This window comes from Myotis brandtii, unplaced genomic scaffold, assembly GCF_000412655.1.
Source record: "Myotis brandtii unplaced genomic scaffold, ASM41265v1 scaffold4, whole genome shotgun sequence".
NCBI classification, from domain to species: domain Eukaryota; kingdom Metazoa; phylum Chordata; class Mammalia; order Chiroptera; family Vespertilionidae; genus Myotis; species Myotis brandtii.
In genome coordinates this window covers 803,243-817,057 of record NW_005365371.1, presented here as the reverse complement: position 1 = coordinate 817,057, position 13,815 = coordinate 803,243, and the positions used below count along the sequence as shown (strand labels likewise).

Genomic DNA, 13,815 nt, shown 5'->3' with positions numbered 1-13,815 from the left:
GAGTATATACCTAGTAGCACAATTGTTGGATTGTATAGTAAGATTATGTTTAGCTTTGTAAAAAACTGCCAAACTGTCTTCCATAGTGGCAGTACCACTTCGAATTCCCATCAGCAATGCATGAGAGTTCCTTTTGCTTCACTTCTTTGTCCCAATTGATATATTGGAATTTATTCTAACATGTGTAGTAGTGGTATCCTTTTTATTAAATTTTCATTTCTTGAATGACATATGATGTTGCACATATTGTTGTGTTCTTATTTGCCATCTGTATCTTCTTTGGTGAGGTAGCTTCAGACCTTTGGTTCAGGTCTTTTGCCCATTTTTTAATTGGGTTATTTTCTTTAGATTTAATAATTCTTAAAATATTTTAGATACAAACCTATGAGATATGTGTTTAGCAAATATTTTTTCCCAGTCTGTGACTTGTCTTTTTATTCTCTTAATAGTATTTTTCACAAAACACAAGTTTTTAATTTTAATAAAGTCCAGCTTAATTGATATTATCTTTTATGCATTGTATTTTTGGTGTTGTATCTAAGAAATTATTACCAAACCCAACGTCACAATTAAATTTTCTCCTATATTTTTTTTTCAGAATTTTATAGTTTAGCATTTTACAGATATGTCTATGATCCATTTTGATTTTTGTTAATTTTTGTGAAAGATGTCCAGGATGTCTGGGTTCATTTTTATTTTTATTTTTTGCATGTGGACATCTAATTGTTCTGGCACCATTTATTGAAAAGACTATCCTATCTCTGTGCATTTGTCATTTATCAGTTGATTGTATTTGTGTTGGTCTATTTCTGGGCTCTCTATTTTATTCTGTTGGTCTATATGTCTATTATTTTGCCAGTACCACACTGTCTTGCTTATAGTGTCTTGAAATGTGGTAGTATTAAGTCCTCCAACTTCGTTTTTTTTTTCTTCAGTTTTGTGCAGGTTTTTATCTTTCCATATAAACTTTAGAACCAGTTCATTAAAATCTGCAAAATAGTTTTCTGGGATTTTTATTGAGATTGTGTTGAATCTATGGGTCAAATTGGGAAGAATTGACATCTTCACAATAGAGTCTTTCAATTCACAAACATGGAATAAATAGCTCTCCATATATTTAGCTCTTTGATTTTTTTCATCACTGTTTTTGCAGCTTTCCACATACAAATCCTGTTTTCTTAGGTTTATACCTAAGTATTTCTTTTTTAAATATTGTTATAATTTTTTTTAAAATTTCAAATTCCAGCTATTCATTGCTGCTATATAGGAAGGCAATTGACTCATATATTGACTTAGTATCTGCAACCTTGTTTTACTTGTTTATTAGTTCCAGGAGTATTTTTGTATATTCTTTGGGATTTTCATTATAGACATTAGTATCGGCTCTTAGTTTTATTGATCTTTTCAGTTGTTTAGTCTCTATTTTATTTATTTCTGCTCTGTTCTTTATTATTTCCTTTCTTCTGCTAACTTGGGGTTTAGTTTGATCCTCTCTTTCTAGTTCCATGAAGTATAAAGTATTTATTTGAGGTTTTCTTTCATTATATAAGTGCTATTGCTATAAACTTCCCCTGAGATCTGTTTATGCTGCATCCCATAAGTTTTGGTATGTTGTGTTTGTTTCTATTTTCATTTGTCTCAATATATTTGTTAATTTCTACTTTGATTTCTAATTTTCCAAGTTTACTCCAGTTACTGGTTTCTAATTTCATGCCATTGTGGTCAGATAAAATACTTGATGTAATTTTACTCTTCTTACATTTTTAACATTTGTTTTGTGGCCAAACATGTGATCTATTCAGGATAATGTTTTGTGTGTGCTTGAAAAGACTGTATATCCTTATGATGTTAGATGGAATGTTCTGTATGTGTATGTTAGATTCATTTGGTCTCTAATGTTTGCTGTTTCTTTATTGATTATCTGTCAGGATGATCTATGCATTGTTGAAAGTGGGGTATTGAAGTCCCCTACATTTGTATTATTGACTAGTTCTCCCTTCAGCTCTGTTAATATTTGCTTTATGTATGTAGGTGCTCTGATGTTGGGTGCATATATATTTACAACTAGAGGCCCAGTGCACGGGAAGGGGGGGATCCCTCAGCCTGGCCTGCACCCTCTCACAATCTGGGACCCCTCGGGGATGTCTGACTGCAGTTTAGGCCCAATCCTGCAGGGACCCCTGGGGGATCAGGCCTAAACTGGCAGTCGGATATCCCTCTCACAGTCCAGGACTGCTGGCTCCTAACTGCTTGCTTGCCTTCCTGATTGTCCCTAACCACACGCCTGCCTGCCTGATTGCCCCTAACCACTCACCTGCCTGCCTAATCCCCCCTAATCACTCGCCTGCCTGCCTGATCACCCCTAACTGCTCACCTGCCTGCCTGATCACCCCTAACCACCTCTACCTCAGCCCAGCTGCCGCAGCTTTGTCCGGAAGGTCATTCCGCTGTCTGGCCTAATTAGCATATTACACTTTTATTATTATAGATTGTTATATCTTCTTGATGAATAGACCCTTTTATCATTATATAATGATTTTCTCTGTGACACTTTTTGACCTAAAGCCTATTTTTTCTGATATAATTTAGCCACCTTTTTTCCCTCTTGGTTACCATTTGCATGGAATATATTTTTTCTGTCTTTCACTTTTAGTGAGTCTCTTGTAGGCAGCATATAGTTGGACCTTTTTTCTTAAATTCAACAACTCTATATCTTTTGATTGCAAATTTTAATCCATTTATGTTTTAAGTAATTATTGAGATTATTACCATTGCCATTTTGTTCTTTGCTTTCTGTTTTGTAGTTCCTTTCTTCCTCTCTTGCTGTCTTCCTTTGTGATATGATGATTTTTTTTTATAGAAGTCTTTGATTTCTTTTCTGTCTTTTTTGTATCTCCTGAACGTGTTTTTCTTTGTGATAACTATGAGGTTTACATAAAGCATCTTACACTTATAGCAGTCTCTTTTAAGCTGATAACCACTTAACTTTGCATACAAAAACTCTATACTTTGACTTCTTTCCCGACATTTTACTTTATTGATGTCACAGTTTATATGTTTTACATATTTTGTATCATTTAAAAATTTTTGTAGCTACGGTTATTTTTAATATTTTTATCTTTTAACTTTTATACTAGAGTTTAAAGTGATTTATGTACCACCATCACAATACTTCAGTGTTCTGAATTTGATTATATTCTTACCTCTAATAGTGAGTTTTATACTTATATGTTTTCATGTTATTGGTGTCCCTTCATTTCAATGTGAAGTATTCCCTTTAGCATTTCTTTTAAGTCATGTCTAGTGGGAATGAATCCCATAGTTTTTATTTACCAAGGAAAATATTTCACTTAAGGATAGCTTTGCCTAGTATAATATTCTTGTTTGACAGTTTTTCTTTCAACATTTTGAACATATCATCCTACTACCTCCTGGTCTTCAAGCATTCTGCTGAGAAATTTACTGCTAGTTTTATGGGGATTCCCTTGTACATGCTGAGTTGCTTTTGTCTTGCTGTTTTCAGAATTGTCTTTGACTTTTGAGAGTTTGATTAGTATATATCTCAGTGAAGATCTCTTTAAATCTAATCTCATTGGGGTTCATGGATCAGGATTTTCATTCCTTCTCCTGATTAGGGAAGTTTTCTGTCATTATTATTATTTAAAAATATGTTTTTATTGATTTTTAGAGAGAGAGGAAGGGAGAGGGATAGAGAGATAGAAACGTTGATGAGAGATTATCAGTTGGCTGCCTCCTACACGCCCCTAATGGGGATCAACCCAGGCATGTGTCCTGACTGGGAATTTAACTGGTGACCTCTTGGTTCCTGGGCCAATGCTCAACTGCTAAACCTCACCAGCTGGCATTATTTTTTTAAATAACCTTTCTACCTCTTTTTCTTTCTCTGTTCCTTTGGGATCTCCATGATGTGTGTATTGGTTAACTTGATGGTGTCCCATATGCTTTCTTCATTTATTTTAACTCCTTTTTCATTTTGTTTCTCTGACCATGTAATTTCAGATGACCTGTCTTCAAGCTCGATGATTCTTCTGCTTGAGTCTGATGTTGTAATTCTCTATGGAATTTTTGAGTTCAGTCATTGTGTTATCCAGCTCCAGAATTTCTATTTGGTTCTTTATTTTATTTTTTTTAATCCTCACATGAGGATATTTTTTCCATTGATTTTTAGAGAGTGGAAGGGAGGAAGGATGAGGCGGGGTGGGGGACGGGGAAGAAAGAGAAAGAGAAACATTAATCTGAGAGAGACACACCAATCTGTTGCCTCCCGCATACACCCAGACAAGGCCAGGGATCAAGCATGCAACCGAGGTACCTGCCCTTGACTGGAAATTGAACCCATGACCCTTCAGTCCATGAGCTGATGCTGTAATCACTGAGCCAAACTGGCCAGGGCAAGATGAACTGAAATGTTTTGATCCTCTTTTTTTTAATTTTTTTTCTGATAGTACTTTTGTATAGTTGTCCTTTGCTTTCATCTATTGTGTGGATAGAGTTGGAATTTTGAGTTGGTTTATAGGATTTATATTTTGAGAACACTTATCTGTAAATGTGGCGAAGGATAATCTCTTCATTGGATGGCTTTTTGTTTGAAAAGATCCGTAGGGATAGAAATTGTCCATTGTTTTAGCTCCTGTGTGTTTCACAGAGGTCAAAATTTCCTCCTGTCCCTGTTTTCTTCAAAATGTAGTCACCAAAAGGCACACTTCCCTTTCTTTTTTACCCATTTCTTCCCCAGAAGCAGTGCCTTTTTGAGATTGCCGTTCAAATCCCACAGACAGAAGTCTATCCCCTATAGTTAGGATTCTGATTGACAAGGTGTTTCTGTACTTAGGGTAGACTGTCTCTTTCTGGGGTGATTTTAGCTCAAATAAGGCCTCGGTTCCTCTCTTCTTTCATACATGTCTTTTTTCCAAACTTCTCACTTTCCACAAAGGTTTTTAGTGGGAGCTCCAGAGGAAGCCCTGCTGGAATTTGCTGTCTGTTTTTCTACGTATAGGTGATTTGAGTTTGTAGCCATCTATGTCTTTTAGTTGTGCTGAGGGTGTAGGTTTTGCATGGCCTTATTTGTTATTGTTGATCTGAATAGATTTTTGGAGGGTGTTCAGTATTCAGTTGTATATACATATTGTGAGATTTAACCAGTGCTCAGGTTGTTGAATATGTAGGTAGTTTTCAAATGTGCAGGTTATAACTATACCTATCGCTAAATCTTTGTAGAGCTATGAATACATTCTTACAAGTAGTCAAAGGTAATATCAAAATTTAAGGCATTTACTAATGCATACTTCCCAGTTGCCCTTCAGAGAACCTCCAAACATTTATTGAGTTTCTACTGGGTGGTAGGCCCTGCACTGACTAAGCAAGCACTAAGAGTACAAATATCAGTAGGCCCAGTTGTGTCCTCAATTGAGAACATGGACATGAAGCACATTGTGACAAAAATTTTGCCCAAAGAGTAAGTTCAAAGTATAGGAACCCAGAAGGAGAAGCAGTAGTGCTTTTGGAACCTTTTTTCAATGTAAACAAACTCACCTCTGTTTTTTCAGAATATTTTCTCAGCTTTCTTACCTTAATGGAAACCTGGCTTTCCCTGAGGACATCCTTTCCCTTGCTGCCTCTCAAGGTGGGACTATTCATTCTTATACCTAACCAATCTCTCTCCCAGCTCTATTCCTACACCTTAGGCCACCTGCACCTGTCCTTAGATTCTCTCGTGGGCTCTCTTTCTTTGTCCCCCAAATGTTGGTGTTCCCTTTAGCCTTCATTTTCTTCCCTTATACAATCTCCCTTTGTGATTTCACCATACCTTTCCTGGAGCTTCAGTATTCCCACATACTCCCTTCTGGGCCACTTCTAACTCCTGAGTTTCCATCCCAGCTTCCCAGTTAGACATCTCCACTTGGTTACTCTGAAAACACCAGAAATTCAACATGTACAAAACGTCACTCATCATTTTACCCCAGACATGCTCTTTCTCCTATTCTCTGGAACTCTCTGTAGCATTACCAGTTTCTACTAGTTACCTGAAAACTGGACACATAAACCTTGACTCCCACTTCTTTGCCTTTTCACCATGTTCCCTCTGCTTTTCTCTCTCTCTCACTTTAGGAAATATTGTTTCTCAACCTCTATATCAGTGGTTCCCAAACTTATTTGGCCTACCACACCCTTTCCAGAAAAAATATTACTCAGCCCCTGGAAATTAATTTTTTTAAAATTTTAATAGCAGTTACTCATCGCCCCCAAATGCACCTGTGGCCATCACCGCCCCCCTGGATCGCTGCAGCGCCCACCGGGGGGCGGTAGCGCCCACTTTGGGAATCACTGCTCTATATTTTTATCCTGTCTCTTTGCTCTCGTGCCCTACTCTGAAATCTCTATATCCGTCTTTCTCTTCCTTCTTACCTTTTCTTCCTCCCATCTATTTTTCCTACCTCTTGATCACACACACACACACACACACACACACTTCCTTCCCTATTTATCCCTCTGCATTTCCTGTTCTCAGACTCTCCTCAGCCCTCCACTGCCCAGGTATGAGTTTTGGTCATGTCCCTGCTCTTCTTCCTTTAGGGAATTTGTGTTTGCATAGACGGCTTGAAGCCAGAGTACCATTTCTAAGTGTGGGGTAGAGGAGAGTGGAGTGGGAAGAAAGTATCAAATACTTCTAGACTAGAAGCCAGTTCAGTTTCTTCCTTTCCCTTACCTGTATTTGTCTTCTGAGCATACATGGGTTCCCAAAGGACAGCTCTGGAGTGCCTCGAAAGCCACAAACAGTTACAACTTGGTGTAGGGAACACTCCCAGAAAGCCTCAAACCTGGTAAAAGGGGCCTGAGTGATCAGGACTAAGGGCTTTAAAGGAATGTCAATCAGAGAGCATCAGTTCTTCGTGTGTTCAATGGTGGCTCTTTTTCACAGCCTTCTTGAGATTTGGTTCATCTTTACTTTTTATCACAGTTGTAGCCTTGAGAAGCATGACTAATAATTCCAGGAGGCAGTTGAGTTGAATAAAGAGTGTTTTGAACTCCTAAGTTGTTCAGTTAATGACAGCTGCTCAGAAAGGAATCAAGGATCTATAAATAATGGCAGATTAGTACCTTGAATAGACTGTCAGGAGTTAAATAGACAGCTTGTTCTTAAAGATAGATTTTAGAGCTGAAGTATATTGTTTCTTTATTGACCCATAAGAAAAGAAAAACCAAAGGGTATGTGACAATTTAAAGCAGGAATAGTTTTGTACATATATATATCTAATATATGTTTAATCTTTGATAAAGTATGTAGGGTAGAATCTTAAACTATAATTAGCTCACTTTATTATGTTTTTTGAAGGGCCATAAAGGGTATATTGTTTGCCCTTCTGCAGTGATAAAACTGGTTATTACTTCCAGAGAATGAATAGACACTCAAAATATTAAGTAATTACACAATTTATAGCTTTCCTAAATATAATTATATGTTAAAAATATGGTTCTGGTGAAAGATTCTATGATAATCTATTGATACATTAAAAATTACCCCAGCCTGGCCATTGTGGCTCAGTGGTTGAGCATTGACCCATGAACCAGGAGGTAACGGTTCAATTCCTGGTTAGGGCACAATCTCAGGTTGTGGCTTGATTCCCAATGGGAGCTGTGCAGGAAGCAGCTGATCGATGATTCCCTCTCATCATTGATGTTTCTGTCTCTCCCTCTTCCTTCCTCTCTGAAATCAATAAAAATATATTTTAAAAATAAAAAAGGCAAGCAACTATTATGATAGTTAAATACCTTAGTAAATACTGTGTTTATATCTGATAGATCTTGACCTGGCATTGATTGTTACATTCTTAGCTAAAAAAAAAAAAATGTTTTAAAAAGATATTCATGAATACCACACGTCAAAACTTGCAAAAGAAAGCAGATAGAAGATTTTTGTGTTTGGTTTTGGACATAATATACTAGTGATTTTTTAAAATTTTTTTTTTTGTAGAAATATGAACTGTTTCATAGGTGATTCAAAAAATTGTGAACCAAAGGAATTGTTACAAAAAAATTCCACCATATTCTTTCTTCATTTATGCCATTAGTCTTTGTGGCTGCAAAGTATAATTGAAATAGCTTCTTTTAAAAAGTGTTGCCTAGCCTGGCTGGTGTGGCTCAGCAGTTGAGCATCAACCCAGGAACCAAGAGGTTGCAGGTTCAATTCCTGGTCAGGGCACATGCCCCGGGTTTGGGGCTCGATCCCCCGTCCTCAGTGGGGAGTGTGCAGGAGGCAATTGATCAGTGATTCTCTCTCATCACTTATGTTTCTATTTCTCCCTCTCCCTTCCCCTCTCTCTAAAAATCAATAAAAACATTAAAAAAAATAAAATGTGTTACCTAGTTCTGCATTCTGATACACTTGGTTCCTCTTAAGTCACCCACATTCCCTTCACATTTTGGGTTCATTTTCTCAACTGTAAAAGAAAGAGTGTGTAAGTAGGATTACATTGTACATGTCAGGATTCTGACTACTGTGCATTAATTAAATAGAGGTTTCCTTTTCCCATATAAGAAGTCTGTCTTTCTGCCCTACCGTCACTAGTGTGTGACTTCTGTCTTGGTGCATGTGACCCCATAGTTACAAGATGGCTATGATGAGTTGTGTGGTATCATGTCATATTCCAGGTGGAAAGTGGCTGCACAGGCAGGGCTTTCCATAAACTCTCACTTTGTTTTTTTCATGATCAGAACTGTGCCACTTTGCTTCCTCCAATTCTAAGGGATTCCAAAGAAGCTAGTGTTTTATTGGGGTGTATCATACCCCAAATAAGATGTGTTCTGTTAGCAAGGAATCTAAGAGAATGGCCCTGGCTGGTGTGGCTCAGTTGGTTGGAGTGTCGTCTGGTGCACCGAAGGGTTTCTGTTTGATTCCCAGTCAGGGCACATACCCAGGCTGTGGGTTCGGCCCGTAGGGGGTCGGGGTGGGGGCAAGGGGGGGATGCAGGAGGCGGCCCATTGATGTTTCTCTTTTACATCAGTGTTTCTCTCTTCCATCCTCTCTAAAATCAATATGTAAAAAATAAAAGAGAGAGGGAGAATGCCCAGTGAATAAACAAATAGTATTGGTTGCACAAAAGATTTGAATGATTGCTGAAGTCTCAGCCTATTGAGCAATCCATGAGTACATCCACTTGGAAAAAGAAGGTAGTGATATTATAGTACTTGATGTGAATAATCAAGCTGCTTTCCATTTTTTAAGTTGGATTTGAGCAGCAAAACTATCAATTGGTGTATCCGTAGGTAATATACATGGTCATGTAAATCTCAATAATGACCTTCTCCATGGTCTTCTCCTCTCAGCAAAGTCTTCATTAGAATTGGGGTATTTGAATAAATAAACTCTTACAAAAGCTATACTTGAAGAAGTAAACTCTTAAAAAACTTCTCATAAGTTTTCAGTGTGGCTTTTTTATTATATGTGATTTTATTTTTGCTAAAATGATTGTAAATCAGCTGTGTGTGAAAACAGCTACACATTAATTGTAATTGTATCTATTTTACTTTTAACAGAATTTACAATATTAAATAGTCATGGTGAGTTTTTTTAAGTTAAAAGGCATTATTTTCTAAAGTAACCTTATTTTTATGTAAAAGTAACACATTTCAGCTAATACTGAAAGAAAAAGAAGGAAGTAATCTAATTAACCAGAAATAATTATTATTACCATCTTAGATATACATTTCTATGCATACGAAGTACTTGTATTTTAGGATTTAGGTAATAGATTTTGGAATTATTTGTGAACATAATTCAGTGTGAATATGTATATGAACTGAGATATCGCTTGACATAAAAATTTGGGAAATTTTGGATAAATAACTATTTCAGCTTTCAAAAGGTAAATAAAGGTTACTGTTTAATGGTCATTATTCATAGCTGAAAATTTTTAAAGTGTTTCTGGAAAAATTTGGCATTAATAAATTCTTACTGATTTGGATTTATCTTGTAATAAGAAAAAAGCTTTTGCTCTGAGCCTAGGATTTCCTTATTCCTCCTTGAGGCCATTTATTTATTTGGGGGGCTCACAATTGAAATATCAGAATAATAGCAGATGATAGATATGAAAATAGAAATTTTTTTTACAATGACCATTTAAAATTCTGTGTAGGTTTGGGTCTTTTTGTACCTGAGCATTCACTTGCCTATCATTTTTAAGCTACAGATATATTCCACCTCTCTAGTTAAATTTAGCTGAGGAATTGTTAGGTACAGGTTATAATTGCTCTTTTTCTTTTCTTCACTTTCCCAGCCTCTGCAATACTTTGACAAGCTTCACTCCTTCTGCAAGCAGTGTTTTCAGTGTGTGTCTTTTATCGCTGTCAACAGGCTCTTTCTGTGTTCTGCTGGCCTCCTACTCAGTGAATGCCACCACTGCCTCTACCCCCGCATTAGTGCAGGGATGGGAAAATAGAGCTGGGCAGTCATTGCATTTTTAACACCTATTATATGAGCAGCCCTCGATAGACCTTTCTTTTATCCTTCTTAGATCTCTTACCTACAGTAAGAGTCAAGTTGCCCTCAAATGGTTCTTGGTGCCTTGATTACTGGCTCAAGGATTAAGTAGCTAGGCATTTCTACAAGTTTGGGTAACAGAAAAAGTGAAAAATACTGTTTTTCATTTAAATGCCACTTTAACATTATTTATTGGACAAATAACATTATCAATATAACAACGGAATTCATTTAATGAAAAGGAAAAAATGCCCTTAAATTTTGCAATTCTAGTCAACAGTTTTGTTTTTCTGTGTTTCTTTTCAGGCCTGCATATACAGTTTTTACTTTGCATATACAGTCTTTACTTTGTTATAATCAGAGTGGCTACCGGGAATTGAACCGTGACCTCGAGGTTCATAGGTCGACACTCAACCACTGAGCCACGCTTGCTGTGCAGGGTCTTGATATTTTTAAAGACAAAAATAATTGTGTTCTTTAGGTACTTTGAATGTTAACCTTTGACATTGGTTTTATATATTTTAATTCTGTTCTAGTTATATATTGACCAATAATTAACCTTCTTTGAGAGTTACCACCAGATTTTAATCATAAATATTAATGTGTTTTATTCAGCTATCTATGTAACCTTGGCAAGTCACTTTACCTCTCCGGGCCTCACTTTCCTCATCTATCAGGTACTGGGTTGAACTTGAACTATTAGATCCTTTCTAGCTCTGACAGCTAAGATTTTCTTAGCTAAAGATCATCATATTTAAGTAACCCTTGTGGTTCCTTGCTATTTTAGATTAGAATCTTTCTCATGGAAACCTTTAACAACCTTCTAGTAAAGTTAAACTTCATCTTCTTCAGTTTTCCTTACCTATCCACATGGTTTGGTAGAGCTTTGAGAAAGAATATGATTTGATAAAAGTATACTTTTTGGTTTGCTTAAGTGAAATCCTGTGATTGTAGTTTTTTTTGTTTTTTTTTTAAGTCATAAGGGAATGACTATTCTCTCAACCTTGTCATTATATCTTGTATTATTTCAAGTGACCATTGGACTGGGTTCAGCCTTCTGAAAAAGCTTTACATATAAGAATGTTCAGAAGTATATTGAGACAAAATTTAATAGTTTTAAAGTAGAAATACTAGTAAAATGTGGTTTTTTTGTTCAATATTCAGGGTACTTAGGGATTGTTAACGTAAGTTAGCAAAATGTGGCTATAAATATGAGTTCAACTATCAGTTTTAATTGGCCCACTGTTTTACTAAATTCTTTTTTTTTCTTTTTAAGAAAAACTTACGATGTAGTCTTGCTGGTGAAATATATATTGAACAAGGCTGCTATAAGCAGTCTGGTCTAATGCCTGGAGTTCTATGAACAATAAAAATAATTAGTTGGCAAATTAACTATTGGAATGATAACTACAATATGCAGGTTTGAGTGAGTTTCCATGACTTATAATTGACTCATGTGTCATCTTTAGAGAATAGTTTCTAATTTTTTTTTTTCCAAAATGTGACAACCTTTTATGTTATCTTCAGAAAGGTTGGAAATACATCATTTCTCTCATGCCTGTATTTTACACTCATTCAGAGATTAGACTTTCAGTAACTTTATTCTTAAAGAGTGGAGGCCCCAAAAGTAAACAAACAAATTAAAAGCCTCTGAATATTTGATAAAGCCCGCAAAAAACTCATTTCATTCAGAGGCCTGTGGGCCTCCATTGAAATCCATTTATTGTTACTTTTTACATGTAAGAACTTTAATTAAGTGGAAGAAGGGCAAGCTGACAGCTGGCCATCTGAAACAGAGAGGAAACAGTAAAACAACTATAATTACAGAAACCCCAGAAAACTGTATCAAGGACATCCAGTAAACTAGAAACATACTACTATAGTCAGAGTCATTTAATATATAGAGCACCTGGTTCTATTTCTTTCATGTGTACTGAATTATACAACTGAACTGTTTTCTCTCCATATATTGGTTGTAAAGGAGTTCAGAGCCAAGTTTGTAGTCTGCCCCAAACAAGTACACAGGCCTTCTCTCATCTATCTGGTATTAATTTCTCCCATGGCTTTAAGATATTTTTCTACCTTTATTTTCCCTATTTTATATTTTTAATATGTATCTTACTGTGTTTTCAGTTTTTCTCAAGTTTTCCTAATGTCTAAGAGGAGTATAGTTCCACACCCAGGGGTTTGAGAGTAAAAGCGAGATAGCCTGCCATAAATTTGAAGTCTCCCCCTTTTTTTGTTTAAGTGTAAAAATGGGTTTCTCCAAAAAAAATTTTTCAGGGAAAAATCAATGAACATGCCATATATGTATATATATCCATCCTTTGGCTTTATCTCCTAAAGTATCCATTTCAATTTAGTAAACAGTAAGCATGATTGCACTTAGTAACACTATCTTATTAGCACAAAGAAAATGCAATGCCCTCTTACAATTTAGTACATCTTTTAGAAATGCCAACCTCGAATAAATGCAGAGCTTATCAGATAAATGCCATAATTTTGCTATTGCTCTCAGTATAGGACACACATTTCTCTTGTCAGAATGCAGTAAAGTAAGTGTGGTTATGTAAAATGTATTAAAAATTATTTTCTTGGTGGGGGAGGTGTCAGGTGCTGCAACCCCAAGAGATAAGGCCAGTTTTCTGTGTTTGGAAAAAAAGAAAAGAGAATTGCCCTCTGTCCATCCTTTAAAAACAAAAACAAAAAACAGTAATCTTTTCCCTTGAATCCCATCCATGGTCCCACCCTTCTCTTCATTTTGGCCAGAAATACTTTCTGCTTCCCTACGTTTAAGCTTGTACTCTATGAGAAAATATTTAAGAAAATTTCTGTTTAAAATTAGAATTAGTTTAGTTTCAGAATTTTATTTTTGCTAATGCCAAATAGTTAATGTCTTCTTAAGAATAATGATTTTATTAATTTTGAAGTTATAATTCATGCTTTTATAAGGAGTTCAAGCAGCGTGGAAAAGTAAACAGTAATGTTTTAAAATGGCTCCAAATTCTACCAGTAGAACTAATTTTCATTAGTGTTAGAGAAATATCTTTCCAGAGAGCATTCACTTCACATATATATTAATATAAGGAAGAAAAAGTAGATAGATGGAAGAATCAAGATCTATTGCTCATTATACATGCTATTTTTCATTAAAATCATTGAGTTAATAAAAAATAAATAAGTTATAAAACTTTTTTTTAACCATGAGATACATATTATATACTAAAACGTCCCTGAAATTTAATGAAATGATTATGAAAAATTTAGGTTAGCCGAAACCTTAGCTATATTTTGGATAGAGCGTCGGCCTGCTAATT

At 35.7% G+C, this 13,815-nt stretch overlaps 1 protein-coding gene and 1 long non-coding RNA gene across 2 annotated transcripts in view; both read left to right on the top strand.

The window, feature by feature from the left end:
• The window catches only part of HACD2 (3-hydroxyacyl-CoA dehydratase 2), an 83,537-nt gene that overhangs the window by 27,275 nt on the left and 42,447 nt on the right, over window positions 1–13,815 (top strand). The window lies entirely within an intron of this gene.
• Window positions 11,058–13,815, top strand: part of LOC106727291 — an 8,316-nt gene continuing 5,558 nt past the window's right edge. Inside the window, exon 1 of the long non-coding RNA XR_001363459.1 lies at window positions 11,058–11,175. This is a non-coding gene — a long non-coding RNA (uncharacterized LOC106727291). The remainder of the gene's footprint in view (window positions 11,176–13,815) is intronic.